The following is a 22,106-nucleotide window of genomic DNA, read 5'->3' on the forward strand; positions in this document are numbered from 1 at the left end:
GGTGGTCATTACAATGCTCCTCATTGTCCTCCCACCCCTTCCTGGCCTGAAAAACCAGTACACTTCAGTGTACCAAAGGTTCTGAGCTGTGCTTGGTAAAGAAATACTTTGAATTTTGTTTACCCTAACATTTCCCAAATATGTTTGATTATGAAATTCTACTTTTAGTTGCTGGCTTAGAGGCTTCCTTGCTTGATAATTCACATATGTATGACTGTCACCCCCAATTACAATTCTAATGCCTCAGTGGCAAAGATTGTACATTTTCTTCCTTTGTACCTCCCATAGCACAAACCAAACCTTAGGTGCTCACAACATTTGGGCTTAATTAAAAGATAAGAGGAACACAAGAAATAGAATGAAAGGCAAATGACAAAATTGGGAATTTTTTTTTTAAACTGGGAGAATTCTTAAAGGAACGATATCTTGCACATAGAGAAATTCTGTATATTCGTAAGAAAAGCAATGACTGCTGCAACAAAGATGGGGAAAGTCATGAATACTCAGTGCACAAAAGAAGAAATATACAAAGTCTACATAGATTTGGATAAGTCTTAACCTCACAGTTATAAAAAATGTAAAGTGAAAAATGAAGTATCATTTTATCAGCGAAACTGACAAAAAAGAAAGAACTCAGTGAGGCTATAGGGGAAATAAGCACTCATTTATATTGTTGACTTTTTTTGTTAATATTATTGACTTTTTAAAAAGTTTCTATATAGCTCTATCCTCAAAGATGTGCTGAAAATATGAATTTTCCCATCATGAACCATTTATCAAAAATGTCATTATTGATTTACAATATTCCATGATGTGGAGCATCAGAATTCATTTAGCTGCCATTTTGACTGGACATTTAGGTTATTTCCAAGGTTTTGTCTGATCTTAGATTATTTATTTAATAATGTGTTAGTTACATGGTGCGATGCAACAACCTAAAGCTATTCAAATACAACAATCGTAATTAAATCTGGTTTATATGGGTCCAAAATTTGGATAGGGCATGGCAGAGCAAGTTGTCTCTACTCCATGTCTCTATTCCCTTGGAGGCCTGGGTCTCAGATCACCTGAAGTCTAACTTTCTCACATGTCTGCCATTGATGCTTAGTGGCGCTGTCAGGTGGAACCCCTTCATGTAGCCCTCTCTGCATGGCCTGGGCTTCCGCACAACATGGCTGTTGGGATCCAAGGACAAGGGAGAAGAGTACTGAATTAGTTTCCTCTTGATGTTGTAACAAATTACCACAAGTTTCGTGGCTTAAACCAACATGAATTATTCTCTTATTGTTCTGGCAGTCAGAAGTCTGCGATGAGGCTTACCAGGCTAAAATCAAGGTACTGGCAGCGATGTGTTTCTTTTGGAGGCTCCAGGGGAGAATTTGTTTCCTGGCCTTTTCCAGCTTCTAAAGTTGCATTCCTTGGCCTGTAGTCCTTTCCTCCATCTTCAAAGCCAGCAGCAAAGCATCTTGGCTCAGTGGTCACATTGCTTTCTTCATCTGCTTCCCTTTTATAAGGACAGTTGTGATTGCATTTAATGTCCACCTGATACCAGGATCCTTAACTTCATCATCTCTGCAATATGTTTTTTTTTCCTATAAGGTAACTTTCACAGAATGGTGATTACCAGAGGGTAGGACATGAGGGAACTGGGGAGAGGTTGGTGAAAGGGCATAAACTTTCAGCTGTGACTAAGTTCTGGGGATCTAAAGTATAAAATGATGACTATAGTTAATAATACTGTACTACATACACGTGAAATTTGCTAAGGGAGTAGATCTTAAGTGCTCTTACCAAAAAAAAAAAAAAAGGGTAATCATGTGTGGTGATAGACGTGTTTATTAACTTAATCCAGGGAATCAATTTTTAATATATTTTTGTATCAAACCATCACATTGTGCACTTTAAATATATTACAATTTTATCTGTCAACTATGCTTCAATAAAACTGGAGAAAAAAAGGTAGCAGTTACAGATTACAAGGATTAGGATCTACATATATTTGAGGATCTGTTTTTCAGTCTATTGCAATAACTGAGGGTTTTTCTCTCTTTTAGCTGGATTTATGGGAAGTCATATAGTCGTGCGGTGATTGCTACAGGTGGAGGTGGAGTATTGGTGGGTGACATGGAATTATCTGCTCATGCAGCATACTTATGATTTCTGGTCCTGCTCAAGCCCAGTCTCAGAAATATCCTTTCCCTTTTGGATGGACTGTTGCTGGGCACATCAGCTTTATGACTTGGTGAGTCTGATGGAGCACAACCTATAATGAGCAGCTCCGAGTGTATGGTCACTTGGTGTTCCAAGGTCAAGCATTCTGTCTTTACCAGGACTGCTAAGAACTGGGCTCAAATAATTTATAAATTCCTACTGCATATGGTATAGCCTTGCTTTGAAGCCCAAAGGCCTGCATTGTAATTTTCCCACTGGGGCTCACCATAATATCTATTATGCTTCATCTTTTCCCAACCCTGACACTACCAACACCAAAGGGTGTGCCCGATCATGTGGCTCGAATGTCAAGGCTTTTGGCACCATGGCTTCGATGTACTATAGAGGCCTTTCCTGCTCCAGACCCCCTCAAAGCTGGCAGCCTCCAATGTCATCCAGCATAAGGAGAAGGGTAATATTCTAGGGGTGGAATGTGTTGCATCCAGAACCCAAAAAAGCCTACCAGGCACTTTGGCTGCTAGAAATGTAAGATGCGGCAATTTATCTTTTATTTTAGAAGAATATACTGGTATGCCTCTTACTATTGGACCCTAAAAACTTAATTGAGGTGACTGATCCCTGAATCTTCACAGGTTTTATAACCCTCTTCTGGAGCACATGTGTCTTCCCAATGCCTCTTTCTTGTCCTTCCCAGTCAGCATGAGGTGCTGATGTAGTAGATCAGTGTGATATTTTGTGGGGTAAGGCAGTCAGATCTCTTTGGGTTATATTGTGACACAGGTTGGTAGAGGCAAGTCTGTGAAGGAATATTGTCTTCTGCCCCATACAAATGCAAACTTTCTGATTTTCTTTCTTGATTGGAATGTAAAAAAGAATTCATTTGCAAAATCAATGGTCATATAGCTTGAGGCCTTATTAATGTACTCTAGCAATAGGTTATTTTGGACACAGCAGCTACAGTTGGGGTTCTTAGGCATTTAGGTCTATGGTTGTATATAGTCATTCTTCAGGGTCTGTTGGTTTCTTCAGGGGTCATACTACTGAATTAAATGGAGGCATTTTAGACCCAGCATCTGGTAGGTCATTAATGATGACACTCATCCTGCCATTCCCCCAGGGATATGATACTTTGCCTGGGGGTTAGGGAGTAAAAATTATGAGGTTTCCAATTGTCCCTTCCTATTATTGTAGCTCTTATGCCATAAGCCAGGGATCCAGTGTGGAGGTTACTCCAACTGTGATGTGTATCAGTTCCAATTATATCCTTGGGGATTGTGTGAATTGAGTCTGTGCATCCCATGGGACCTTTGTGAGCTGAACTTTAGCCAGGACATTTATTACCTGACTCCAGAGGCCTTAGTTCTAACAGAGAAGCCATAATGATGCTTTGGGTCTTTGGATATTGATGTCAGTTTAGACCCTATATTCATTTGTCCTGGGAAATTCTGGTTATTTCCCTTTCCCTGATATACAGTCACCTGAGTAAATGGCTGTAAGGACACTCTGGAGAATCATGTCTTATGTATTTGCCATGGTGTTGCAAGATCTTTTCTCCTGGGAATCCAGTCATCTGTCCAGTCAATGGTTCTTATGAGCTCTGGAAACTGAGCAAGTGAACAGGTTTTTTATTTGACCTGACTGTTTGCTTTTAGCCTCCTGATCCTTTAATGGTGCTTTTTTTGGGTTATAGGTATTAAGCAGCACCCTTATTGATTCTTTCTTCAGTGCTCTCTTATTCCTATGAATTAATAAACACAGCTTTGTGACTGCCTTTTCTACCATCTAATTTAACTGGGAATCCTATAGTTCATTTGCTAAATCTAGCAACCCTGGCCCCTGCCAATCTTCTCAGTGACTGATGGAAGAAGGGTCCTCTTATGGAAGGTCTTCTGGCCTCACCCACTCTGTCTACTTCAGCTCACCCACATTCCTCAGACTCTTCATGCCTTCCTCTGCTGTATTCCAGGGGAACTCAAGCATTTCCAATTCCCTGAGTGGCCACTGCCTTTCCAGGTCTTAAGAGCCATCTCAGCAGCTGTTTGCCCAATTCCCTGGGGTCCTTCCTAGGATGCTAAGTCCATTATTGAGAGAAAGTGCCCTAAAGTCAATTAATGTTTGCTCATCCAGTCTTATATTCTAGCTACCTTGATCAAGTGTCTTCAGACTCAATCCCAAGAGTGTTCCTCTGGTTTCTGCTGGTATATGAATACTAATTTTTGCAATTCTTTCAGTGTATGGTCTCTTCACTCCCCTATCAGGCACAACATGTCCCTAGTTGGGTTGTTCAGGAATTTAGTTATTGGCCTAGAAACCAGGAGAAGGAGAAGGCATGGGGTCAGCTTCTAAGGGGGCACCTATTGCTCTGTGGGGAGAGGGCCTTGCAGCATCATCCATCACTGAAGTGTTCACTTTTAATTGGGAAGGTTGGGCCACCTCTGCAAGCCTACAAACTCTGGGGAAGGGGGGATGTCGGAAGGGTCAATATTTTTCATTAAGAAGTCCCTTACCATATCTTGGGGTCCCGGATTTTGCCCACCAGAGCCCTCCTTTATGCATAAGAGATTTTCATTGGCTGAATATTCAAATGTTTCTGGAGCTCTGTGACTCTAACAGTTAGACTTTGAGACTGACACTTAGTTGTATCTGATCATCCATTGCAGGGGAAGAGGGCCTCAGGACTGCCCTGGAGACCATCTTGCTCTCACTTTAGCCATTGTTAGTGCCCCTCAGTCTCTGTCCCTTTTCAAGGCATCTCTATAACTTAGCAACAATTAGCCAACTCTGTGTCTTTGTAGACATTGTTCTTCCCATATTTTAAAAAAATGTCACTCCTTTTCACTGGGATGTTCCAAGGGTACCACTGATGAATCTTTAGCAACTTGAGCCACTGTCTCACGACCAGATGATATCTGCTTCATCTACCAACAGGGATGATGGGGGTAGGGATACAGTCCCAAATATTCATCCTTTTCTTCTTAGACCATTCCTGTGGCCACTTGTATTAGAAGAGTCATGTTGAGAAGCAGATGCCAAGATAGGATGAAAGAAAATGGAGAGGGAGCTGTGGGAGGCTGGGAAAGAAGCTGGCCTGTAATATAGTTCTGTCCCCGGTTGAGGTAGGAGGGAAAAGAAGAAAGGCTGGGTGGAGGCATCTTAGTCTGTAGTAGGGTTCTAAGAGAGTTGGGCAAGGTTGCAAGTTCAGGTGAAGTAGCTTGTCAGAGGTATCATGTCTTCTAGGTGCAAGCCTGCTTAGAATCTCCACCATGTTCCATCACTGGGAACAGCCCATCAGAAGTATGGCCTTAGAGTGGAAGCAGGGATGGAGTTCAGAACATAGTAACTGGATTTTTCAATTATGCTCCTGCAGTGGAAGACACGGGAGGTGCATTTCCATGGTTTCCACAGAGATCATGTCTTTAAGATCCCTAGGACCTCTAGAATCTCTTTTGTCCAGGTTAGGGGCTCTACTAGCTTATCTTAATTCTTATAGAGGTCCTAAGAGAAGGTGTTACACCCTTGAGGTGGTCTTTATCTATATTGGCAGCTTCCTATATTTGGTCTATGCTTTAATTTAGTTTGGTCTAGGCTATATTTTAATTTGAGAGCTTTCAGTGGATAGAGAGACTAGACATATATTCTTTCTAAATTCCAAGTGCAAATTGATCAGCTCTTTTCTAAGTTTGTCTTTTTTTCTAATAGTATCTTATCATATACAACATAAAAAGTCAACTCATGTTTTCCACATTCTGCCCAGTTCACAAGTTCAATTTGTACACTTGCTGTCTTCCAAGCTATGACTGGATGTAGTTTTGCCAAACCTTCTGCCACTGTATAATACAAGTTGCCATTTTTCTAGTTCTTCACTTATTATCTAGTTTCTTTCTCTCTTTCTTTATTTTTTTTTCTGAGACAGAGAGAGCACCTGAGTGGGAGAGAGGGCCAGAGAGAGAGAGAGTAAGAGAGAGAGAATCTTAAGCAGGCTCCACTTCAGCACAGAGCCTGGTATGGGGCTCAATCCCACAACCCTGGCATCATGACCTGAGCTGAAATACAGAGTCTGATGCCCAACCAACTGAGCCATCCAGGCTCCCCCTACTATCCAGTTTCAATGTCATATATTTTAGCTTTTTGTTATAGCAGATCTCCATTTTTATGCTAGTCATAACAATTTCTATGCCAATTGAATTATTGCTTCAGTAATAATGCAAATGAAAAACCACAAAAATCTCATACAACAATGTGCATTTGTTTAGCTCATGCCTCTCTAGGTTAGTTGGTACAGGCTGGACCCAATTAGGGCAGCTCTGCTCCATGTGTCTCTCATCCCTCTCATGGGATCAGCAGGCTGGCTTGGCAGGTTCTTTTCAAGATAATGGCAGAAGCACAGAAGAACATGTTCAACTGCATAAGTCTTCTTAACCTTTTGGGTTACTGAACTTGCTAACTTTCCATTGGTAAAAACAAGACACACACAACCATGCCCAAACCCAGGGGCAAGGATGCATACTCTGCTCATGGAGATGGAGAGAGGAGACAATAAGTATTTCCAAACAATAATCTTTTTGAACCCCAGGCATTAACTCTTACTATCTTTGTTGCAAAATATGTTTCCATTTTATTGTTTAGAGAAGGTCAATTTGCTTTCAAATATTTTTGAAGTAAAAGAAATTAAAAATACTTTTGGACTAGAAGGATAATTTTTTGTAAATACTTGTGAGACTACATTCAGCAACTTTTTGAGTCTTTATGAATAGTCTAAGATTGTAGGTAAAGAGAGGGTTTGTATCTTACATGCCCTGAGAAGAATGGATTCCTGGTTGAAATTCTACCAATATTTCTTTTGTTTCTTAGGATTCTAAGAGAGGCCCTCAAAAACTCTAGAAGCTTACACAGCCACTGACCTGTGGAACTGATAGACAAGGGCTTTCTTTCTGGGACAATACTACTTTATCGTTTTTCAGGTTCTCATTTGTTGACTACTGACTCTGTGTCAAGTGCTGTGTTAAGTGCTTCAAAATTGGTATCTCATGGAATCATCATCACCATGCTATGAGGTTGTCATTACTATTACTCTTACATAATCTCTTCTGGATATATAAGCAATATGCCCCAACACTCACAGCAAAGTAAAAGAGACTTGAATTTGAGCCTCTCTGACTCTAAAGCCAGTGCTTCAACCCTTATCAATACTGCCTTTTGTTTGACTCTTGCCTCTGTCTCTTCTGCCATCAAAACAGACATCTTTACTGTCTCAGAGGTCCTTAAGATCCCAATAAAATCAAAAGAAGCTGCTAAGGCAAAGGACTTTGACTATAGACCCTTGGAGAAGAGTAAATGGTGTTGGGATGTTTTGCTTCAGTCTAACATTGTGTCACCATAAGGAAGTACAGCTGGCTAAGGATTGGTTACTGAGCTTGCCAAGAGTAAGCACCCCCATGACTCTGGTCTGTGTTGAGGAAGCACTGGTGGCAATGGAAAGGAAGGGAGTCACTCCCTGCCAGATGCTCCTTTCCTCTTCCTGACAATAAATGCTGCTTCAGGAGGTTCTGCATTGCAGAGCAAGGGGTCACAAGAGGAGGGGGAGTGAAAGATTTATTTCCTAGTTAATGAAGGGCAAGGGATTCCTTTGGAAGTTTTGTTTGGGGTCTCAGACCATCTATATGCAGCAACCCAAGCAGAACCCCCTGACCACCCTGCTCCTGCAATTTGCTCTGAGCTGTCTTTCCCTTTGCTTCATAATCCTTGCCTCATTCGCTCTGTGCCAGCTGCCCAGCTCAGCATCTCTGGCTGGCCTCTTTGTCTTGGCAATAAACTTTCTAGCTCCATCTCTGAGGGATTTGTCCTCATTTCAGGGTTGGAAGCTCCTCACCTTCAAATTACACAGTCAGTTTCTTGAGAAGAATGAGATAATAGATCTGAAAGTGCTGTAACAGAAAAAAGAAAAAGAATGAAAAAAAAAAAAGACCAAAAGCATTGTCCCTCCACTGCCACCCCCAAACTCCATGGGCATTTCATAGAAATAAAGAGAACCAGATTGGCCATAAAAGCAAGTGGCATTTGGGAGAAAGGGGCAGGGAGGGAAATTTCTAATTTAGACATGGCTCCTCCTCTAGGGACCATGAAGATCTAACTTCAGCTCTCTGCAAGATGGTAGCAACACCAAGATGAGCACCTTGCAACTTTTAAACATGGAAACTCAGAAGGATCTTAAAGGTTAAAAGTTCCCCTAGGCCAACCCTCCCCTGCTCCCCACTTCTCTTTCCATCTGATGCTTGTTCTTTATGAAAACTTGTCTTCTGCCCTCTGGTTGAATACATCCTATCATGGTAAACTCACTCCAATCTGGCACAGAGCTTTCTCTTCTTGGGCAGGTCTCCTTGAGTTACTATGTTCCAGAATAAGAGTTAAAGAATTGTAAATAGGGTTCAGAGGTAAAGGATGTGCTGAGTGTCTGCGAAATAAGGAAGAAAGGATTTATAGCATTTCCCTGTGCAGAAGAAAGTAGGAGGCAGAGCGGGTGGAAAGCTACTGAGCAGGGGACGCTCAGAAGCCTGTAGTCATTTGGCTGTGCGTTCTGAGTCCCCTGGACTGATAAATGAGACACGTTCACCCCAACTACCCTTTTAATAAATGGCGACCCCCCAGCAGGAAGCTGAATTTTCCCATATGAGGGTTTTAGAAAGTCTGAAAATGATGGACATGGGGGAGGGGAGAGGCATTGGGGAAGTGAGGGCTGGTGGGATGGAGGAGTTGGGGGGGGGTTGGGAAGGTTGCACAGTGGGGAGAAAGAGATGGAGATGAGGTGGGAGGAGAGGGAGAGAAAGAGATAACAAGGTGGGACAGAGGGAAAGCAGGGGAGGGGAGGGAGAAAGAGAGAAAAACACAAAGACAAGGAGACACCGAGAGACTGAGTGTATTAAATAAAGGGAATGGCAGTGAGTTTGGCCTGGGAGAAAATTCTCAAGAGTTAAAGGAGGGTAGGGGACAAAGGAAATGAAGGGAAATGACCTGAAAGCCTATCTAGTGCAGCAGTGTCTGTAATGGTACCACCGTGGCTACGTTGCTCCTTCTCTTGGGCAACCCACCTACTCCCAGAACAGTGGCTTCCAGGTTGGGGAACTTTGGGTGGAGTACAGAGGGAGGTGGGACTGTGTTAGGAGGACTGTGAAAGTTCCCCATCTGTACTGATGCGAGACACAGGCTGGAATGTTCTGGTGCCCTGACTATTCCAGGAAAACAAGCACAGGGTAGGTGGGGTTGGGCAGAACTTCCAAGCATTCTTGTTTGGCAGTCACCCTGGCTTTGGTGACCATCACCATCCTGGTCTCTCCTTGCTGTTGGAGGGGCTGATGGAGGTGAAAAGTGGGCCCTCTCTTCCCTAGCTAGCCCGGTAGGTGCCATCCTTCCAATTCCGAGGCTAGGCAGTGGGTTGGCCCCACTGGGGACCTGGATGGCATGGGAAGAGCACAGGGAGCACATGTGCTTGCCACCTCTGGATCCATTTATGAAATAAGAGGAGAGAAACTCCACACTAGCTTCCCCTTCCCAGATTCAAGAATATGGATTTGTGTTGCGGTGTGTCGGTCAAGTCAGCTGGAAGGTGGGCACAGTGTTTTTATTTTTAATTTTCATCAGTGAAACTTGTTTCTGAAAACCTTTTTTAAGCTCTGAAAAGCTATTTATTGTTACCTCTATCCTCACCACAAGCCAATGAGGAATGTGGTCCCCACTTTAAAGAAGAGACAAGCACAGGAATGCTCAAAGAGTTGTGTGGTGAGACTCTAAATCTAGTGCTCCTGCTGTGGTATACTAGAAGCTCCTCTCTTGAAGGCATAGCACAAGTTAGTACTGGGCTTTGGTAGCTGGGGGAGTGGGCAGGACTTGGCTTTTCACTCCCTTTAGAGGTCTGCCCACATTGTCTGTGGAACAGCATGGAGTAAAGGAAGAAAAGCATTCACTCTCTTTGTTTTTCCCTCCCCCAAATAAAGCCACCTGCTGCTAAACACATGACCACAATAAAATGTCTTACTCCTGCTGGGGCTCACATACCAAGGGAAGCATATTATGAACCCAGTTAAAAATCAGAATAGTCTTCCTCTCATGAAAAACCCTGGGGCAAGAGAAGAAATAGTTGGACACCAATAGCATTCTACAGGATGCTATGGAGGGAACCTTGAGGTTACCCAGTAACCTCAGACCCTCCCCTCCCCGCAATAGCCAGGCTGTCAGAACTCAAGAAACTTGGGTTGGTAGGATCTAAATTTGACTCTGCAAGCCTTGTGCAAGGGCTATAAAGTTTGCTGCAGGAGGTAGAAACTGAGCAAACTAGTTGAGTCTCACAGTCTGATAGATGATAGAAGACCAATATGTATAGACCTGCAGTACACAGCAGTACAAATGAACTGCAGGAAAGGAGGGAACAAGGTGCTATAGGGGATCAAAGGAGGCAAACAATCACATTGGGCTGGAGAATGAGAAATCATGAAAAGTTTCATGGAAGAGGGTGGCAATCAGGGTGCCATTTTGGATATAATACATGGAGTTTCATGGTGTATAAGACTTTTGTATACATTAGTTTGATATACACTATTATGGTAGAAAATGTTGGTGAGGTGGAGAAACAAGCACCAGTCCACCTCTGAGAGTGTAAATGAATATAATTTATTGGAAAAGCAATTTGACACTCGGAATTCAAAATTCTAGGAATGGATGCTACAAATGCCTGACACGTATGAACAGATGTCCATGAACAAGAGACCTACTATAACCACTCAAGTGTTCATCACTAGAGATCAGGCTATGAATTCCAGGACATTTAAGCAATGGAACCCCATGCAGCCATTAAAAAGAGTAAGGTAGCTCTATATGTGTTGCTATTAAAACAATGTCCAAAATATAATGTTAAGCAAAACATAAAAGCAAAGAATGGTGTGTACAGAATACTCTCTTTTGTGTAATAATTGAGTATGAGTGTTTATATATGAACAGAAAGTTTCCAGAGGATACACAAAAATCTTTTAACAGTGGTCGCTTCTGGGAAATTAGATCGAGGGTCTGGAGTACAGGACTGTTAAAAACATTTTCGATAATTGTGAAATGTACCATATATCTAGAAGAGTATGTAAAACATATGTACTATCTGAAAAGCAATTACAAAGCACAGCAGACTTACTGCCTATTGTACAATAAATTCTTGTACTCTGAATTTTATATTATTTGCATATGGTAATATGTTACTTTTCCAACGTAAAATAATCTCTGTGAAGCCAACAAGAGGATTCCTTCCCATCACTTTTTCTAAGGGACCAGCAGGATGCTTAGGTGGAGGGCCTGCATGTTCTCAGGGAAGGCAAGCAGATTAGTTGCGCTGAGGGCAGAGTGAGGGTTTGGAGGAGGAGGGACATCATATGGGAAGCCGGGCTCCTTGCTGAGTTGGGGGTCACCAGGCCAGTTTGGAGTGTGTTGGCTTCAGAGGACTTGTTAAATATTTGAGGGAGAGACACCATTAAAGTCTTACAAAGAGAAACTTAAAACCAAAGACTCTAATGGTCAGCAAGTCTACCAAGCACGCAGACTGGCATGGGCCAGGGGTGGGAAGGAACTTTTTTCTCCCTTTGCTCAGCTGTGAGAAAGGACTTGCTGATGGTCTGAGTGTGCTAGGCACTGCACTGACAATGCTAGTTGCATTGTCAACCTCATAACATGACCAGGTAGGTTGTTTCCATTCTCCAGATGAGGAGACTGACTCTTAAGAGGGAGCAAGTAACTTGCTGAAGGCCACACAACTGGCAATTGGCAGAGGTGGGATTTGACTCCACCAGAGCATGCACGACTCTGTGTTCCCCCACCCTGCTTACTCTCGCTTTGTTTGACAACTGCTCATTGTCAGGCGGGCTTTCCTGCATCTTACCCTGGGGGGTGGTATTTCTCTCATCTTGTGATGTCAGCCATGCCAGTAAGATGAATGTGGAGTGGATGCCAAGGTAAATGTGCATGACCTGGGAGGTACCCAGACTTCTTGTGGTAACTTCACCTGCTCTGCATCAATCATGGAGGCCTGCTCCCTGTATGAGAAAAGTGCAGGCTGGTAGAGTAGTGTCTGACAGCACAGCCTTTAGGGGTGTATGGGCTTGGGAATCAGACTCCTGAGCCCTTGCTTTGCTTCTCTCCCAACACTGGGATCCTCAGAGTGGTGCTAGACAGGCTTCTGTGCTCCTGCCCAAGCTTTGCTAGTAGTAGTAGCTCACAACATCTGAGGGGAGGAAGGCGTTAATGGCCTTGTTCCCATTCCTGCCCCCACAAAACACTCCAGTTTTATTTTTCAGTCTTGCACATCCCACTGACAAGCACCATTTCCTGGTGTCTCACACAGACTCCATAGTAAAACTTGGCCAGGATCCTGCAAAAGGAAAGAAATGGCAGATGCTGTGGGATGGCCTGGGCTCTGGACCATGACCCTTGGGCCCGCCCTGTTTGTACAAAGGCATGGGGGGTGCCAGCCTTGTCCCAGATTCTTTACAGAAGTGGTAAGGAGCATGGCCTTTTTACGGTCTGTATCGGGTCATGTGCTGCCTGGGATGATGGTTGGGTTTGGTCAAAGGGCCTTATTTGTTATGGTGAACCTACAGGTTACAATGGAGTCCTTGCAGTACTGCCTCCCCTTTCTGGGAGTTTGGTGGAAGCACCAATGTAATAATCCTGATTTATATCTGTAGCCAACCCCCAAACTCAGCTCTAGTCCCTGACAAAAGTAATTCTCCCTTGGACAGTAACGTGTGGAAATATGCCAGTGTGAGCCTGTACTGTACATTCTTCTCCTTGACAGGACAGAGCTCAATGAATATTTCACCTTCATAATCTTGGCCACAGTCGGGGGTTTGCGAAGCTGTCTAAATCCAGTTTATCAGCGGGAATAAATGCCCTCAGACTTAAAAAGTGGGAAGCAGAACTTGGCTCAGTTGGGCTGCTGATTTATGAAGGAACACCGAGCTGGGAATGGATGAGGCGAGAGGGGGAGGGAAGGAAGACAAGAGTCTGTGGGATTCCACTCACAACCTATAAAAGCAGCAACATGTACTCTAACGAGAGATCATATTCCAAGATACATTTCCTCCTGTGAAGGATATGGCGTCTGGCATCCATCACTTGTAGGGACAGAAGAACTCTGTAGAGACCAAACTGCCTTTGGGGTGCTTGAGAAGTTGCAGAATGAGGCTGGATCTGCAAGAGCCATGGCTTGGAGGTTGCACATTCTTTCCCTTGGCTGCCCATGCCTGTATTCCCCTTTTGGGCTTCTTTCCACCATCCAGCAACTCCTGAACTGCTCCCTCCAAACATTGACTCAGGCTGAAGCCTACTTGGAGCATCCTTTCCCTCCACAATGACCACTTCAGGACCTTAGATGGTCCAGTCAGATCAGTACTTTCCTACTTGTAAAGTCTGCCTTTGGTATTGTCTTCATGACATCTGCAAGGTCACCCCCCATTCCCTGCAGAAGGAATCTCAAAGAATAAGCAATATATTTGAGATGACAGGGTGGGAGCCAGACTGCTTGAGCTGGCATTTAGCTGTTGCTCAGTAGTTTTGTGATTTGGTGGGTTTTCTTTTGTGCCTCAGTTTTCTCATCCGTAATATGGGGACAGTAATAGTATGATTAAACTCTCTGGGTTGTTGGGAGAATTAAATGGAACTCTACCTTAGCTTAGTCCCTAGCAGATGGTTATTGTTCATTACATGGAGTCTCATCACAGTGCTGCTGCTGCTGATGGTGATGGTGATGATAAGAAAAGCAGGGCTTTATGGACCCTAGAAATGCTGTGAACAAACAACTGTTTTAAACAACAAAACTTATGCAGACTCTGCAACTTGGCTGTCCTTTGCTTTTTTGTACAGTTTTGCCATAATCAGCACCAGAACCTCCTTTCAGCTCTTCTCCCAGGCACAGTGCAGTGGAAAGAGCACGATGGGGCTCCTGGATGGCTTAGTCCGAGCCTTGAGCGTCTGACTCTTGATTTTGGCTCAGGCCATTATCTCACAGTGCATGAGTTCGAGCCCTGTGTTTGCTCTGCGCTGACAGTGTGGAGTCTGCTTGGGATTTTCTCTCTCCCTTTGTCTCTGCCCCTCTCCTGCCTATATTCTCTCCCTCTCTCTCTGTCTCTCAATAAATAAATAAATAGACATTTAAAGAAGAGCATGAGCTCTGGAGTCACACAGGCCTGGAGCTGAACTATGATCACAGATAGATAGATCACTTAGTTTCTCTGAGCCTCAGTTTCCTCATCTATAGAATGGGAATCTATATAATAGCTACTTTGTATGACTGTGGGCGGATTTAAGGAGATAGCTTGTGCAACTTTCTGAATACAAAAGAAACAAAGTGAGCACTCACTCACACACTAGTTTCCTTCCCCTAGTCCTGCCCCAGGAGGGCTCCATCTACCTAAATCTTTCTTTCTTGAGATCTGTTTGGGACCTGTCTTCTCCATAAATTCTTCCCTCTGAGTGGGCATATTCCCTGTCCTTAATAAATTTATAGTCTTAGATCACTGAGGTGGCGATTCCAGGTCTCACTGACCTGTCAGGCTGGAATGCCATCCCTTTGGGTTTCGTAACTCTGAAGTCAATTCCCTTAGACTCTGGAGTTTGCCCAGAAGATGTAGATGTTATTTGCTTGGCAGCTAGAAAGAAAGACGACTAGAAGGTGGTTTTCTGCCTTATCCACATGTGTTGCTTCTAGTGTAAGTCCTGACAAATAGAGGGCCCAATGTACGATCATCACTGAATGAAGGAAGGAAGGAATGATTGAGGCTCCAGAGAGGTAGAAGAGACCCTTGACCATTTAGAGAGAACTCCTTGTTTGTAGGCAGCCTCTCACTGCTTTGGGAAGAAGCTCTTCCCTGGAACCAGACCTGGAGTTATGTCAGATGGGCTCAGGCCTCCAGAGTGTGGCTCTGTAAACAAGTGGAAAACAACAAAAGCTTTCTGATTAGCCTGCTCTGTTTGGATTGGCAGGAGGTTTCCAATTGGAATTAGTGCCTCAGACGTGAATATTGGAGTCATTCCATATGAGAGGAAGGCTTGCTGGCTCAGTCTCCAACGTTGATGTGGAGCACATGGGCCCAGGGGTACGACTTCAAGAGAGGAGGGGAAAAGAATGCAGAGGGTCTGGCTGCATTTGGAACTTGCCAGTTCCCTCCCAGGTTATTCTCATTGGCCAGGCATTCTAAGTGCTCCAGTGTCACTAGAGGGCAGGAATAGCAGGTTCTAACCTGGGCTCTGCTACTAGCTAGCTGTGTGACCATGGGTAAGTTACTTCACTTCTCTGGGCTTCAGTTTCCCCATTTGTAAAATGACAAGGGGGAAACCCAGTGCCCGCGGCACTGGAGCCTCCATTGAACCCAGTGCTGGATTCACTGGGTTCAGTGGAGGCTCCAGTGCCGCGGGCACTGGGTTCACTGGAAGCTCCAGTGCCGTGGGCACTGGGTTCAATGGAGGAGAACCATCCAATTGATGGTTCAATCCAATTGATGGATGATCCTTATGGTCCCTTCTCACTGTTTATGAAATTTTTAGTCTGTAGCTGCATATCCTGACCAGGGAGCACTGACATTTTTGATGTTTGTTGAGGATTGGGGGAAGAGGGAGGGGATATTGAGAAACAGGGATATAAAATGCACCTTGAACTGGGACCCAAGACTCCTTCCCCCTGGTCCTTTGCACTTGTCACACTTCCTTCTCTGTTTTTGTCTGCCCTCAACCTACCCCCAAAGATGATCCCTATGGGAGATAAGCACATGATCTGGTAGAAGCCCAGGACATCTCTTAATCTGTTGGTATTGGTTTTCTCATCTGCATGGGGAGGTTGATGTGGTTGATGCCACTTCTCTTACTCAAAGGCTGTGAGGATTGGGTGTAGTCAAAAATGTGCTGTGCCTTGGAACTGTCAAACACCACATAAATGTAAGGAATTGCTATTATGGCATAAAGCTGGTTCCTATGGGGAAACTGTCAGCAACCAGCACTCTATCAGATGGCCCCTTTCTTTCTGGAAGATGTGTCAGTGCAAGGGATGCTTCTACTGCTGTCAGTGGCCTGCCTGTTGGTTTTCCCAGCCCCTTTGAAACAGAAACACTGCTGTCTGAGTCTTCATTTCCTTGCATGCTTTTCCACTAGAGCAGAAAAAGCATTTTCCATATGATTTGGCTTATCCCAGTTAGCATGTGTGGCAGCATCTCTGGGTCTTAGAATGAGAAGAATTTTCTCTTAGTCCCTGGAGCAGGGAAGTCTAGGAGGCTGTGTTGGGAACAGATGCCCAGAAGTGGTGGCCAGGATGATGTTCTCTTTCATGACTGGGCCAGAGTTGGAGGTTCAGAGTGTGCAGAGACCTCAGATATCATGCACTCCAGCCTCTCTCTTAGACCTGAGAGTCAGGGGATTGTCTGAAGTCAGCCAGCTGGTTCAGAAAGGAGCAGGGACTGGAACTCATCTCCAGACTTAACTCCAGCACTTTTTCTCACCTACCACATGGTCCCTTTTTCTTTCTTCTTCCACTCACTCCCCCTCACTCCCCATTTATTCCTTCATCTCTGTCCTTTTACTTCCCTTTCCTGAGCACACTTGATGCAACTTTTAGAATGGAGAAATTTTCTGACTTCCTGGGTCAGGTGGGTTGTTTGGTCTGGTTGGGTGATGTCCTTAAAGCAGTGCGGGTGTGTTCCCAGGATGTCAGATCACTGGGGAGCATCCAGGACACCAGCTCACTGCACCAAGCTCTTCTCAGAGAGCCCACCTACAGCCCCATGGCTAAGGGGTCAAGGACACCTCCTGTGAACTGGGCTTCTATGGTGGCAGGTACCCACTCCCTCTCTCCCTCCCTCACTGACATGGAAGGAGGGCCAGTGTGTGCTGAATACTCACAAGTGTGGCCCACGATCTCCCTTCTTGCACCCAACCACCCCCATCCCTGCCATCTTACTCCCCTCAGGGGCATTCCAAAGCCACATGGATGAATCGTGTGGCATCTACTTAACAGTCATCTCCAGAATCACCCAGATCGCATTGGCCTGAGTTCAAGTGCCCATGCAGCCCAACACTGTTGGCTTATCTAGGGGAACTCACCATGGGTAGATTTCACCCTCTGGCAACAGCTGACTCTATTTATTCAGATGAGAATAATTTTCTCTCTCTTGCACTTTCAACAAGTTCGACCTCAAGGCCCCCCCTGCTTTGCTGCCAAAAACAATAAAAGGCAGAAGCAGGAGGTAGAGGGTGGGGGAGAGTATCCACTCTAATTGAGCTGTCAGCTGAGCCCTGGGTTTCCTGGATCTGGGGTGTCTCAGGGCCCAAATGGGCCAGTTTGCAGCTAATGGGGAAGGGAGCTGTTTTAAATTCTAATCACTCTTGGAGATAACTGTGCTCAGTGCACGTGGGAGAGGCCCCTGTGGAAGTAGCTTCTGACCAGTTGTCCCATGGCTGCTCTTCCTCAGGGGCTGGGCTGGAGCTGCCTTAGTTGGAAACTGATCTATAACTTGGGGTTGGGGGTGGGAGCATCAAGAAGGTCTCAGTGCTGTGTCTGTGATCTGCCAAAATGAACAAGTCAGGAGCCAGCAGCCAGCACACCCCAAATCTCAGGCCAAGAAAGTGGCTCTGCCCTCACCTGAGTAACCCCCCTCCCACCCCATTGGTTTTGTTAGCTTTTCACTCTTACACAGTGACTACCCTTGAGTGGGATTATTGAGCTTAAGGTCCCCATTGGAGATTGTGTTCTGGAATGTCATTTTCTTTGGCTTTCCATGGTCTTGGAGTTTCATGTGAAAAGAGAAGTGTGTGTTGGGTGATGCTCTGATTGAGGCTCATTCCATCCCAGGGTATGGATGGTTTGGAATCCTATCAGGTTGGGGACGCAGAAGGGAAGGGTAGTGAGCAGATTCCTTCAAATATGGAGGTAGCATAGAAGCCAACATCACTAACATTTAAAAGAATTAATTCTTCCCCACTTGGTATTCAAGGCCTTCCATTCTCAGCTCTGCTTTCCCTCTCAAACTCATATCATTCTCCTGATCTTGCTCCCAATCCTCATCCAGATTTATGCTTTCATGAACATTCTTGCCACTTGAGGATGCCTTTGCTCTCACTGTCCCTTCTGTCCCCACTGTCTTCTCATGTCCAAACAACACCCATAAATTGAGAATGCGATTGTGCCCTATTTCTTTCCTAACTCATTTGCCTGTCCTAAGGCCTCTCCTGTTGTTTTCTCTGGCCTTCTTGATCCCTCCCTTATAGCAACAAGAATAGTTTGTCTTATGTCGGTTGCTCATGAATGGTCCTGTCTCTCTCATGGGATTGAACTCCCCAAAAGACAGATTTCCTGTTTTCTATTGCCTGTCTCCATAATGGCCTAGCACCAGGCCCTGTGAATAGGCATGAGATAATTGCCTATAGGGATGAATCATCCTGAAGTATGTATTAATATATATTTGCATATAGCATATAGCACATTTGTATAGAGCCCTATAAAGGTAGAGTTCCTGCTCTTGGTAGATCTTAGTCTTGAACTCTGATAGGGACAAATAAAGAAATGAAAAGACTCCAGGACTCCAAGTTAGGGCTAGAAATAACAAATTTCAGAGCTGGAAGATGTGTTAGGGTAATCTAGTCCAATCTCTTATTTGGAGAAACTTATTTGGAGAATATTTGCCATATTCTAGTTTTAGAATCCTGGGAAGCTTGCTCAAGACTTCTCTATGCTAAATTCTGGAGGGGAATGAACTTAAATCCAAATACCACTTGCTCTGGAACCCCAAGTCTTAATGCACCCTTCTATCAGCACTCCTGGATTCCTAATTCTGCCTCCTGGGGGATGACCTTGCAATGAATTTCAGACTGTTGTTGATGGAAAAAAAAGAAAATTGAGATGAAATTAAAAATAAATGAGAATAGCATACAGAGCATGGGGAGGGCAGATCTGGAAGCCCTGGCCCTGGGTTCTAAAAGGAGAAAGATGTTCTTCCCGTGAGAAAATTGTCTGTAGGCTTCAACTGAGCCTCTTTGAGGGACAGGGACTCTTATGTCCCCAGATTCCCTCCCCTAAGAAAAGGAAAAGTTTATGGACTGGAGCTTCCTCCAGATGTTGGACTGATAGAATTGGGCTTAGGCTCTGGGCTGGTGAATGCAGCATCTCAGAACATTCGGGATGTACTCTTAGAACATCTTTTGCAACTGGATTTAGAAGCCAATTGGGGTGAAGGGGAGAGATGCAAATACACCCCTGCTTTTCCTCACTTCCCTAATTTTATCAGCTCTCAAGCTCAGAAAAGAAGTGATTTCTAACTATCTCTTCTTTGTCCAGGGCTCTTTGGAGAAAATAAGACAAACAGGGTCAGAAGGAGGGCAGCCCAGCCAGGCGGGTGTCCCAACTGGGGATATTCCAGCAGAGCCTGGGCATGAGCTTGACAAGCACCCTCCATCCAAGTCAGCCTGAGCTAGCCCAACTTTTCCACTCATCCATGCAAGGTGACAGGGGAAGCAGGAGGTCTGGTGGTGGTGTCCTTAAATGCTGTCCCAGCCTCAGCATTTCGCCTTTCCTTGAAAAAAGTTTGTTTTATTATTTGACCTGAGAGAACATCATTTCAAGACACTACAAAACCCAATGAAAGTCCTTTATCTGCAAACCAAGGACATTCTTTGAGCACCTCCCAGCAACAGAGATCAGAGCTGGCCAGAGGGAGGATGGCCAGAGGTCTAATGGCAATCTTCCTTGAGTCCCAGATGTGAGCTGTGGCTTCCAGGTAGGGGCTGAGAGTTTTGGATTTGCCATGTCCCCACATGGCTTTTGGCTGCAGAGCTCAGGGACTGTGCAGCCTGCAAACCTACTGCCAGAAGGAACTTGCTCCCATAGCCCGACTGGCTCAGGGCCTGATGGCCTTGTCCAAGAAACCATGGCCTTTGGACCAGGAATGGTTGGATGTTGTGTGGGCACAATTTAATCAGAAGCATTGCTGGCATGAAGAGTTTTCAAAACTTCTCCACTACACACGTCCACCTTGAATTTTCTCCCGACCCTGCCCACCTTTTCTCAGACTCACGAGCATTTATTTCCCATCTCTCCATGTGCAGAAAAGAAACTCTCTTAGGCTTAGCAGGTGTTTGAAGTAGGATAGGATTTCCAGCATAGCTGAAATTCAGAGGTCAGTAGAAGGAATGGAAAAAGAGGTCCTAAGCCTTATGCTACTTTGTGCAGTCAGATAGACATTGAAGAGGCTGTTTTATGTCCTGATTTTTTCAATTCCTATGGCACACACAAACTCTCTTCCTAATAATTTTTTTTTATTGTGTGTTTACTTTAGGCCCTGGATACTTTGCCTGGATTTCTTTAGATTGGCCGTGGAAACCAAAGCACAGGGAAGTTAGTGCTGTTATTTTCCAAAGACTGCAATGGATAAGGGCATGTTTTCTGACCTCAGAGAAAGTTGAGAGATCCTCCCTCACTTCTTGAATTCTCTTCTCTTACTCAAGGGGAACAAGATTAGATGCTCTCTCCAAGATCTCTACACAACCAGGAAGAGAAGCAAGTGGAAGGATTGGCAAAATTGGGAATAAAGAAAACTTATTTGGACCTAGAGCTGGCCAAAGTGACAGATTGTTAACTATCTTTGGAATCAGGCTAGTTGGAGTCCCTTAAGATTTTCCTGAGGGCATTGTGTCCCCAGATTCCACATTTGTCTCATCTCAGAGGGCAATTAAGAACAATTTATTAGCAGTGAAATTTTTGTTCTCCCCTCAACTTCAAATCTTGTGTCTACTCTAGTGACTTCTTCAGGAAAACAAGAACCTATTAAAAATAAGAAAGTAAGGCCTCTGCTGGCTGTCCATGTGTCTTTCCAGAAATAGTGCTCAACTACTATTTAAGACCTTGAAGTCAGAATTTCCAAGGAAGCATCTGGGGTGGGCTCCAGGGGGTAGGGTGACTTGAAGTGGCCTGGATGACTTACAGTCTGCCCCACATATGGGACCACATGTTCCTTGGGCAGTTGGGCTGTCTCTTCCTGGGGTCCCATCTGGCTAGTCTACAGCTTAGCAGCCCCTGGAGGATGCAGAGAAAGATTTGGCTCTCAGCTGAGCCAAAGATTAGCCACCACTACTAGCTTCTAAGAGATTTAGAGATCTGGTGTAGCCCAGAGTTTAAGAGCAAGTGCTGTGCAGCCAGACCCACCTCTCGGCTTCCTACCCATGTGACCTTGGGGAAGTTTTTAATGCCTTCAAGCCTTGATGTCCTCATACATAAGTGAAGGATAATAATATATGTCTTAGGGAAACAAAAGCAAAAATGAGCTGTTGGGACTTAATCAAGATAAAAAAAAAAACTTCTTCACAGTGAAGGAAACCATCAATGATATAAAAGGTAGCCTATGGACTAGGAGAAGATAATTGCATACAACACATGGGTAAAGGATTAGTATCCAAAATCCATAAAAAACTTACTAAACTCAACACCCCAAAACCAAATAATCTAGTTAAGAAATGTCCAGAAGACATGAATAGACACTTTTTCGAAGAAGACGTTCGGGTGGCTAATAGACACATGAAGATGCTCAACATCATTCATCATGAGGGAAATACAAATCAAAACCATGATGAGATACCACTTTACACCTGTAAGAAGGGCTAAAATTAAGAACACAAGAGACAAAGGTATTGGTGAGTATGCAAAGAAAAGGGAACACTCAGGTACTGTTGGTGGGAATGAAAACTAGTGCAGCCACTCTGGAAAACTGGATGTAGTTTTCTAAAAAAACTTAAAAATAGTACTATCTTAGAGGAGCCTGGGTGGCTCAGTTGGTTAAGCATCCGACTGGCTCAGGCCATGATCTCAGTTTGTGGGTTCGAGCCCCACATTGGGTTATGTGTCTCCTTTCTCTCTCTGCCCCTCCTCTGCT

The 22,106-nt window shown here is 44.4% G+C and overlaps 1 long non-coding RNA gene across 1 annotated transcript; it reads left to right on the top strand.

Moving 5' to 3' along the window:
• Positions 1-909: 909 nt before the first annotated feature.
• Positions 910-21,026, top strand: LOC123380409. The gene is made up of 3 exons (XR_006586131.1): positions 910-2,242; positions 10,876-11,022; positions 20,517-21,026. It is a non-coding gene; the product is annotated as an uncharacterized LOC123380409 (long non-coding RNA).
• Positions 21,027-22,106: the final 1,080 nt, after the last annotated feature.

Source organism: Felis catus, chromosome D1 (assembly GCF_018350175.1).
Source record: "Felis catus isolate Fca126 chromosome D1, F.catus_Fca126_mat1.0, whole genome shotgun sequence".
In the NCBI taxonomy this organism is placed as follows: domain Eukaryota; kingdom Metazoa; phylum Chordata; class Mammalia; order Carnivora; family Felidae; genus Felis; species Felis catus.